Raw genomic sequence first — 11317 nt, 5'->3', positions numbered from 1 at the left:
CAAGTAATTGATGGAATAATCGACAAGATAATCAATTCTAAGAAGATTTGTAAGTGACACCCCTTTAATATTCATTTATGTGCAGCCACTGATTATGTTAATGATTTCTCATAAAGATTGGGAAACCAGTAGAGCTGCGAGCAGCTATAAAAGGGGCCTCGCAAGGGTGCTAGCATGTTGGGGTACTATCACGTAGGACAAGAACCCTCCAAAATAAAAATAAAAATGTCCAGGTCTTATGTGTTAGCAAAGTTTCATGAGTATTTATCTAAATATGACCTCTGTAATGCGTTGTTAAAAATTTGTAGAGGGCGCTATTGAGCCATTTCATGAAAATTGAATGAGAAATCTCTAAAATATTGATGTTCATGACTGGTCTGATGTGTTTGCAAAGTTTCATGAGTTTTTGCCGGTTTAAACCTTATTTTTTCTTTGCAAACAATGTATCGCCACGACAACACCGTGCAACGATATAAAAAGCTTTCGATAGCTTTTCATCTTACATTTTAAGATGAAACATGTCAAAATTGAAGACGTTCGGATCAATTCTGTAGGAGGAGTTCATTCAAATATGACCTCAATAAAAGGGCCGAAAAGGTGACAAATTGAAAGGGGCAAAAGTATTACCCATATAAATGCAAAAACTGGCCAAAATTGGACATTCAAATACTCATACCTCACTTCCTTTTCATTTCAGGTATGGCTACCAAAATCAAAGTCTAAGTTACTTCTATAATCCATCCATCCATTTTCTGGTGCTAATCCGAGGTCGGGTTGCGGGGGCAGCCGCTTTAGCAGCGAAGCCCAGACTTCCCTCTCCCCAGCCACTTCAACCAGCTTCTCTAGTGCGATCCCCAGGCGTTCCCAGGCCAGCCGAGAGACATAGTCTCTGCAGTGTGTCCTGGGTCGTCCCCAGGGCCTCCCGCCGGTGGGACATGCCCGGAACAGCTCTCAGGGGAGGAGGCATCCGGACTAGATGCCCGAGCCACCTTAACTGGCTCCTCTCACCGCGGAGGAGCAGCAGCTCTACTCCAAGTCCCTCCTGAATGACCGAGTTTCTCACCCTATCTCCTCCTAAGGAAGAGCCTGGACACCCTGCGGAGGAAACTCATTTTGGCCGCTTGTATCCGGGATCTTGTTCTTTCGGTCACGACCCACAGCTCGTGGTAATAGGTGAGGGTAGGAACGTAGATCGACCGGTAAATCGAGAGCTTCACCTTCCGACTTAGCTTCTTCTTCACCACAACGGACCGATACAGAGTCCGCATCACTGCAGACACTGCACCGATCCGCCTGTCGATCTCTCGCTCCATCCTGCACTCACGCGTGAACAAGACCCCAATATATTTGAACTCCACTACTTGGGGCAGGATCTCATCCCCGGCCCAGACAGGGCACGTCACCCTTTTACGACTGGGGACCATGGTCTCAGATTTGGAGGTGCTGATCTTCATCCCAATCACTTCACACTTGGCTGCGAACCGCTCCAGTGAGAGTTGGAGATCACAGCTTGATGAAGCCAACAGCACCACATCATTTGCAAAAAGCAGAGATGCAATCCTGAGGCCACTAAACTGGAACCCCTCAACGCCACTGCTGCGCCTAGAAATTCTGTCAATAAAAATTAGTAACAGATACAGTGATAAAGGGCAGCCCTGGCAGAGTCCAACCGTCACTGGAAACAAATTTGACTTACTGCCGGTAATGCGGACCAAAGTCTGACACCAGTTGTACAGGGACCAAACAGCCCATATCAAGGGGCTCAGTACCCCGTACTCCCGAAGCACCCACACAGTGCTCCCCGAGGGACACGGTCAAATGCCTTCTCCAAATCTACAAAACACATGTGGACTGGTTGGGCGAACTCCCATGCACCCTCAAGGACCCTAACGAGGGTGTAGAGCTGGCCCACTGTTCCACGGCCGGGACGAAAACCACACTGTTCCTCCTGAATCCGAGATTCGACTTCCCGACGGAGCCTACTCTCCAGCAGCCATGAATAGACCTTACCAGGGAGGCTGAGGAGTGTGACCCCTCTATAGTTGGAACACACCCCCTGGTCTCCCTTCTTAAAAAGGGGGACCACCACCACGGTCTACCGATCCAGAGGAACTGCCCCCGATGTGCACGCGATGTTGTAGAGGCGTCAACCACGACAGCCCCACAACATCCAGAGCCTTTAGGAACTCCGGGCGGATCTCATCCACCCCCTGCCACCGAGGAGCTTTCCAACTACCTGAGTGACTTCGACCTCAGAGATAGGAGAGCCCACCTCAGACTCTGCTTCCTCAAAGGAAGACGTGTCGGTGGGATTGAGAAGGACTTCAAAGTATGCTCCCCACTGACTCACAACGACCCGAGTCGAGGTCAGCAGCACCCCATCTCCACTATACAGTGTTAATGGTGCACTGCTTTCCTCTCCTGAGATGCCGGATGGTGGACCAGAATTTCCTCGAAGCTGTCCGGAAGTCGTTTTCCATGGCCACTCCTCCCATGTCCAAGTTTTTACCTCAGCGACCGCCGAAGCTGTGTTCCGCTTGGCCAGCTGCCTCCGGAGTCCCACAGGCCAAAAAGGCCTGATAGGACTTCAGCTTGACGGCATCCCTTACCGCTGGTGTCCACCAGCTGGTACGAGGATTGCCGCCACGACAGGCACTGACTAACTTATGACCACAACTCCGATTGGCCGCCTCAACAATGGAGGTGCGGAACATGGCCCACTCTGACTCAATGTCACCCGCCTCCCCTGGGACAAGGGAGAAGTGCTGCCAGAGGTGGGCATTGAAACTCTTTCTGACAGGGGATTCCGCCAGACGTTCCCAGCAAACCCTCACAATACACTTGGGTCTGCCAAGTCTGACCAGCATCTTTCCCCACCATCGGAGAGGTGACATTCCATGTCCCAAGAGTTTGCTTCTGTAGCCGGGGATCGGACCGCCAAAGTTCCTGCCTTTGGCTGCCAAGCAGCTCGCTACGCACCTGACCTCTTTGGCCCCTCCTACAGGTGGTGAGCCCAAAGGAAGGGGGACCCACGTTGCCTCGGGCTATGCCCATCCGGGCCCCATGGGTGAAGGCCCAGTCACCAGACGCTCGCCTTCGAGCCCCACCTCCAGGCCTGGCTCCAGAGGGGGGCCCCGGTGACCCACGTCGGGGCAAGGGAAACCACGATCCAATATTTGTACTCGTCATAAGAGGTCAGTGAGCCATGTTTTGTCTGGTCCCTCACCTAGGAGCTGTTTGCCATGGGTGACCCTGCTAGGGGCATAAAGCCCCAGACAACATAGCTCTTTGGATCATTGGGACACGCACACCCCTCCACCACCATAAGGCAATGACTCACTTCTATACATTTCTTAAATTTTTACATTCCTGAATGATCACTTATACAACATTCCTAAAAATTCACAATACCCCATCACTGGTGAGCTATTTTTGGAAAAGACTTGCAGGCTACTCATGAGGTCCTACCTGGTGCACTAAACAATAAAAACTCTAAGAACATTGGTGACATCTGACATTGTTCGTTCAAAAATCAAGGGCGTGAGTGTGCCAATACCTTTTTCATTTTACGATGTCATTCCTGCACACACATTCTGAAATTGCACATAATGTAGGTCTAAATCAATGTTTGTCTTTGTGCCAGTCATGACTGTGTAGTGGTTCACTTACCTCACCATGCAAGCAGCACGGGCTCAGTTCCCACTCAGTGACACTGTGACTGTACGTAACTAATGTGAATGGCTGTCCTGAGTACAGTCTGCTGTATGATGTGATAAGCTTCAGCTCCATTGCAGCCTTGACCAGGAAAAGCGTTAAAGGAAATTGACAGATGGGTGAAGGACACTGACCTGAATCATGTGTGAATGTCCATACTGACTTTTGAGTGTGTCAGCTCTGTGATGCACTGATGGTAACTGCAAGTCCATCTCCTCACCCTGTTTCATCAAGGATAGGTTAACAAAGAGGATAAGAACTGGATGCCATTCCAGACAGCATTATGGGGGAATATGTATAAGGAATTAAATGACAAATGTATTTTATTTATCTATCTATACAGGGTGTAAGGTGAAAAAACATTACAACCAGAGTCTTACATGTCTGTCATCAGCCATCCCTTTTTCGGAACCATTCGTCCTCATTAGGTTCTGGTGAGTGAAGCTTACCCCAGCTTTGGGTGTGAGGTGCGGTACAGACTGATTTGGTCGCCAGCGAGTTGCAGTTTGTCAAGACCCAATAAAAATAGAAGGCCTGCCCTTCACCAAACGGCCTGAGAAGTGACTTTTCTGCCAGCGATGTTGTAAATGCCTTTTTTGGGGCAGAAATAGGAAGCCTGCATTACTCTAACTCGGGTCTCTATCTATCTATTTATCGTAGTGTTTCATGAGAACAATGTCCAAACAAAGTTAATGTGGAATTATAAATCTTGATTGCAAAGGGATGAATTAGAAAAAAAAGAAGAAGCCAGTGGCAAAAAAAAACTGTACAGTTTTGCTACCTGAACACTTCCACTCGTATCCTGTGGGCATCAAGGTTTTGGAAATGAGCCACTCTCACGGGTGCGGAAAGTGATTTTGAATACATAAATGAGGCCAAGCAAGTGACGAGTAACAGTGTGATTGACAGATCCGGACAGGCTGGGTTAATGAAAGCACGCAGTAAAGCGCTGATGCAAGCCAAAAGTCTGCTAACAGACTATAAATGGAAGCTGCATCTCAGAATATTTAATTTAATGGTGATTTGATTAAAAAAAAAAAAATCTGATGTCGCAACTAGTTTAATTAACCCGACTGATTTCACAACAGAAGATACAGGATAAACATTTTAGTATTTTTTTACCTCTACTGAATGAATTTGACTAATTTGGCATCCTGTTAAGGTTATTTCATTCAATTATTCTTTGTTAATGGGGACATTTTGCAGTGATCAGGACAATGACAATGTTGGATTACTTTAATAGATTGATCATCAAAGCTAGGATTTCCTGTGCGAATAAATTGGTGCTCGATGTATAAATGTAGCGATGTTCCTGTTCGTCTGCCTGCCTGTTGTGCTGCCTTGTCTGTTTCCTCAGCTGCCATGATGAGGCACCCGCTGTTGGTTTTAATCAGCTTAATCAGCTGGTATTCTGTTGTTGTTGCAGAACAATGCCCGAGTATTGCACGTTGTTTCTTCGTCCCTTTGCCTTCCTAGTTTATGAACATTTACCTGCTTTTTTTTGGTATTGGTTTGTTTTTTCTGTTCTGACGACTTATTTGCCATTTGTGCCTCAGGAGAATACCTTGCATTTTTTTCCTTTCTGTTTGTCTGCTCGGTCACGCAGGATGCTGTATTACTTTTTATGCCAGAAGCTTTTATTCTGAGTAACAGGAGTTTTATATACTTCATATTTATTGGAAAAAGCAGTCGGACAGGTTAATAGGTTTGAGCGGGAATAGAGAGAAAGATAAATGCAAAGACAGACCACAAGCAGTAAAAAGAAAACGATGTGACGCAGTCATTTTCATATAATGGGATCAAGGTCAAGACTGACCCCACTAAATGTACTCTCAATGATTTCTTTGAAGATTTGAATGTCAAAATGTCTCTACCAATGTTGCAATACACCAGAGGGATCTGTGAGCTGAAGTGCCAGGATGAGGCAGACATTTTGAATTCACACTATAGCAGACAGCAAAATAGATGGTTTTATTTCTGAAAGTGCTTGAACTATTTCATGTCTTTACCGTTATATGGTTGTATACATATCTTTATTTTTATATAGAATTTAAAGTGTTTTTTTTCTTCAGACAATCGTTTTTTCCCACTAAAGAGAACAATCTCTCTTACCTTGCTGACAGTCCAGCCTTCACCCAGAGAGTTATGCGTTCAATTTTTATTAGTCATTTATGCACTTGTATTCACATGTCAATGGTGCAATTCACCAGATTTTTATAAAGCTGTGTATGAGAACATAGTGTGTGCTAACTGAGATGCTACGACTTCTTTGGGTCCATTCCACCAGGCACCGAAGGTGGATGCGATGACCGGGCTCTTGAAACACTTGTGGTGTTTGTAGCTTGTGCTGACAAACAGGGGCTGAGTCTGGCTGCCACTACTGTCTGCTTTATCTCTTGCAAGACTGATGGTCCTCATTATGCTGTAGCCATTTGATGAAGTATGTTAATTGCCCAGCTAAATCAGGGGTGTCCAAATCCCGGTCCTCGAGGGCTACTATTCTGCATATTATAGACGTGTCCTTCCTACAACACACCTGATTCAAATGGCCCTCGTCATTATCAGGCTTCTGCAGAGCTTACTTATAAACGGATCATTTGATTCAGGTGTGTCGGAGGAGGGAGCTTACTACAATCCTCAAGGGTCAGATTTGAACACTCCTGATTTAAATAATGTCTACAGTTGGGTGCAAATGTTGCTGTTGAAATCTAGTGCAGATTAAATCCTGTTTGACTTTTCTGTTCTGTGGCTTGTGCACTACTTAAATTAAAATTGTAACATTCTTCGTTTTTATCCACACTTCCCCTCCCTTATTTGATTTAGTCGTTTTAGTTGTTTATTTTCATTTGTCTCCACTGGCTCCCTCTGCTGCCGTTTCACCACCACCCTGAAACTCTGTTTCTGTCTGCTCGTTGTGTAGTCTGAGCAGTTGTACCTGCACCTCACGTAATTCATGACCTCAGCCCTGAAGTTATCCCGTTTGCCACACCATGAGTAACTCATTGTTTCCCTGGCATGTTACTTCTGTGTGACCTAGCGTGTCTTAAAAAAAAAACAATAGAATGTTCCTATTTAGTTTCTCCCCATCTCTCATTACTTGGAGTCTCTTTGACTCTTTCAGTGCTCCTGCTCTCAAATGAGATTCTTTTTCCTCCACTGAAACCCCTTCTGGTATTCCTCTTTATTCCACTCACCCCCATTCTCCACATGGCTCACACTACACTACTTGATACCGTCCTACTGCCTTCATCATGCACGCTATCTCCCTTTGCTTCCCTTCTTTACATATCAACATTATATTCCTTTTCCACCATCACTTTTGCGAGATGAATGTCTTTTCTGTGAGTTTTCAAGACTGAAGTAGCTAAACCAAAGGACGATTTCCAAAAATGTGTGCTTGACATAAAATCAAGCATGTCTTCATTTTGACATGAGGACAAATCTAGTTCACCACATCTGGGAATTGCGCCTCGCGAGACATTCTGGCGGACAGAGTATGTTTTCTATTATGCAATTTGGTCACAGAAAGTAGGTGAAACTAGGTCTAATTTGAGGTGCAGTTGGAATTGATCCAGTCAGTTGCGTTCCATTCCTAATATGACGACAGCGTGCATCAAACCCTCTGAATCCTTGTAGTCAATTCAATGAATGTATTAAATATATATTTTTATTTTTCATTTTAACATACATTATGTTACACTAAGCAGGGGTCCATTTAGAGGAGATTCCCGGCTGCCATTGAGATTGTTTACTGAGGTTCTGGCTTGCTGCTTTCTTTGAAAACACAGAGATCAGACAAAGATACGCGCCCTAATGAGGCTTCGCTTATTGGAATCTGCTGTGGTGCATTCTGGGACACATCAGAGGGTCAATTAAGGCAGAAAATATGGCCAAGGCGAGATGCCTGCAAGCCCAGCAGAGTACTCTATATACTTTCATGCATCTTAACAAGATAATTACAAAGATTGAAATTGTGATTAGGGAAGACTGGGGGAACTTGAGTATAGGGGCAAGTTGAGCCCCTTTTCCCTAAGAAAGCATTTGACTAAATGTTTAGGTAGTAGACCCTATTTTGTGGACCCTGTAAAGACAAGTCATTAGACATTTATGCCAGAAAAAAACACATTTTTACTCATGAAAGTAAATGTACTCCATCATAATGTCTATGATGATTGTGCAAATACCAAAGTAGATAGTTTTACATTTGTTTTATACGGAAGTTAGGATATCGATGAGCTGCAAAATTGGGTGCTAAACTTGAATAAAAGTGCGCTATATAAGCTGTGGTGGATATTAAATTCAATATTATAGCCATGGCGTCCAGCAATATGAGCAGGGACAAGTTAAGCCACCCTTCTATTTTTGCAGCACATTTTGCAACTACCATTCCAGAATGGTTTATTTGGAAGCAGAACGATTCCATTTTGTTTGGTTAAATTAAAGATGATTTTTTTATTCAAATCGGTTTTGGGTACATCCCTAATATCAACATAATGAAATGCCCAAATAGAGCGTGGTGTATTGTCGTAGTACAGAACCGCCTCCTCTAGTACAAATAACTTTTATTAAGGGAACTTTAACAATAATGAGTACTTATACTGTCCCTTTCTAAATACTAAGGGGTGATTACATTTTCAATCGTAATTCATCCCATGACTTCAATAGTTATCTCACGATAAATCACAAATTTGAGATTAATCAAAGTTTTCATACTCTTGTTAACATAAAAGTGGACTGTACTTTTAAAAAAACAACAACCAAAAAACGAGTGTGATTTTGATTTGTGTTGGTCATTTTTCTGCCACTAGATGGCATAATTGCATTTGTAAGACGATGGTGACAGCTCAGTGAATTTTTCTTTTCATATTAAGAGCTATCGAATCTTTAATATAAAGTAATTTGTGAAATACTGCACATTTTTAAAATTGTAAAATACAACTTGACCCCAGTTCCCACAAATATATGCATTATTATTAAATGTAATACTGCTAAATTTTGATGTGGACGTGTCTGCTGCGTTGCGACTGGAATTCCCCCAGTACAGGCTTTCCAAGTAAGGGGCGGTCATTAATCGCACGTTAAAACAATTTATGGCATTAAAGGAACTTTGAGAGGAACCACTTGCCTTGCTATACTCACTGAGTCATCACATGGTTTAACACCTGTAACACAATTTTACAATTAGCAATCAGAGCTTTAGCATAAAAGGGCAACAGGTGAGTGACCTGAGTTGGAGAAATGGAGGACTACATTGGAGGCACAAACAAAACAAAAACAAGGTGCGCATTCACAGTCCATTCTGACATGTCAAGGAAGCTGAAACATACTCAACGGAGTCTACACGCTAAGTTTAACTTTACAATAAAGTTGACCAAATACAGTGATACATTGACTACAAAGCAAATAGCCTTCGTACACTTTTACGTTGACGTTGCCCCAAGTCGTGGCGTGATGGCTAGCTTGACTTCCCTTTTAGACGTTACTTTACTTTTTGCGACCAGCATCAACACAACGGTATCACGAGCACATATTCAATCGCTAATTCAGGATGCTAAGAAACCGCTAATTAATTACGCTGTCATTGTATGACACGGCAGAAGTCTCCGACGTAAGTGGCTAGCGGCTACCTGTTAGCATCACCAACGACTGTCTGAGTGTCTGGCTGCCGGCCGATCAGTAAATTTGACAGCTTACTTGAATTCTTTTCAATATTCTGGACCAAGGCTACTTTGTAATTCACTCTCCATGTTTAAAGAGCGTGTTTCGGAAGCGTCTTTTCATTATTAAAAAAGAAATACAAATTTGTCTTTATTTATTTTAGAAAACACTTTTTAAAAAAAACATTCAGCTCAAAATGTCAAACTTAGCTGTTTAGATTATAGGAACACAACTTTAAGCCATTAATACCTTGTTATTTTACACACAACCATGTAAAAATAGGCATGTTTCTGCCTCATATTGCACTTAAAAGTTGTGTTCTAAATGGCTATAATAGACATTTTGTATTGCTTTTTTTATTTAATTTTTTTTTTTAATGGGAAAAGGTGTTTTACATAATAAATGAAGACTAAATCCTACACGGCTATATTAGACTCTTTTTTTAATATTTAATGTAAAAAAGCGCTTTACAAAATAAAAGTACTATATATCCGTTGGTTGTTTATTGGTTTAGCTGAAAAACGATCCAATCCGTAGCTCAAATCCGTGATCCGATTTGAACGGTGACCTTTGTGATCCGTTGCATCTCTACCTCTGGGTAATAAGCGATGACGTAAGTTGGTTGTTGTAAGTTTAAGAGCCATGCAAAACATGTGCAATGGCTTCCCATCTTTTGTGTCTTTATTCTTTGTAAAAGTTCTCAGAGACAAGCAGATAACATAACAAACTTCAATTTATTTTCTATACGGGTTAGCTCATCTGAACACAACAAGCACAAGGGATTAAGAGAAGTCAAATATGAGCAAAGTCAAAAGATGAAACACAAATCAAATGACGGCTATTTTATATTCAGATGAGCTCAGAAAGCCAAAGACCTGCCTGCGCTTTATGATATCTGAACGTCAGGCTCCACTCGTTACAAAGTCATTTTCCATAGCCTCCGTCTGATTTGATTCTTAGTGTGGAAATGTGCTTTAATACTCACTCTGCTTTCAAGAGTTGCAATCACTCGCAAGATCGTGTGTTCACAAGGTTATTGAGATGGTATTGAATTTAGATCCTGGGATGGTCAATGGCTTTACAGAGACGGGTTGGGGCAGCACTGTCTATACACTTTGTTTCTGTGGGCGCTTTTTACGGCTCAGCATTTAAGCTGCACTCATCTGCCAGATAATACAATGTCAGACAGGGGGGCCTCTTGGAAGCTGCATAACGTATTCATGCTGCGTCCATATTATGCGTATTTGCCATATTTATCAGACACCTTTTTTAACTCTCAGCTGTGGGAAGGTTGTTTAAACATTCTGTGGACAATTGTTTGCTCTAGGACTGCGCTGGTTTACACGGGATGCAAAGCCGCCTATTTGGAGGTCTTGGCGTGACCTTGATTCGTAAATGATATGGTGTGTGTTTGTTCTATGCAAAGAAATACTGCATGCGATAATCCAACTCACAGGCATTCTGCATTTTCACACAATGAGGTGCGATTTAATGCATGGATGGTCTATAGTTAATCCGTCCATTACGTTACAAGAGCGCTGGACCCTCAAATGTACAGATAACAGCAAACAGCCGAGCACACGGATAGCACTCCATATGCATGCGCGTGCATGTCAACAATTGGAAAGAATGGCTGATGCAGTCCAGTGTAAAACAACAAACTTTAGATTGCAAAGCAAAGCGCAGGTGTTGCTCCATATTGACAGACGTGCCAATAGCATTCATGTTCATTACTCAAGTAGAAGTATAGATTTGAGGGTGTAAGAAGTCATCCTTACAATACAATAAATACCGGATCTATATTACGTACCGAACTGTAGACATTAAAACAAAAATATTTCACATTATTTTGGCCACACAGTTACATATGTAATCTAACACACATCGTCCTTCATCATTTTTGATGTGATTTTTGACACAATACTAAACAACATTCCGAGTTGAA

The sequence above is a fragment of the Leptonotus elevatus genome, chromosome 1 (assembly GCF_054856555.1).
Source record: "Leptonotus elevatus isolate MCC_2025b chromosome 1, RoL_Lele_1.0, whole genome shotgun sequence".
NCBI classification, from domain to species: domain Eukaryota; kingdom Metazoa; phylum Chordata; class Actinopteri; order Syngnathiformes; family Syngnathidae; genus Leptonotus; species Leptonotus elevatus.
The sequence above is the reverse complement of the archived record's forward strand: the minus strand, read 5'-3'. Positions refer to the sequence as shown.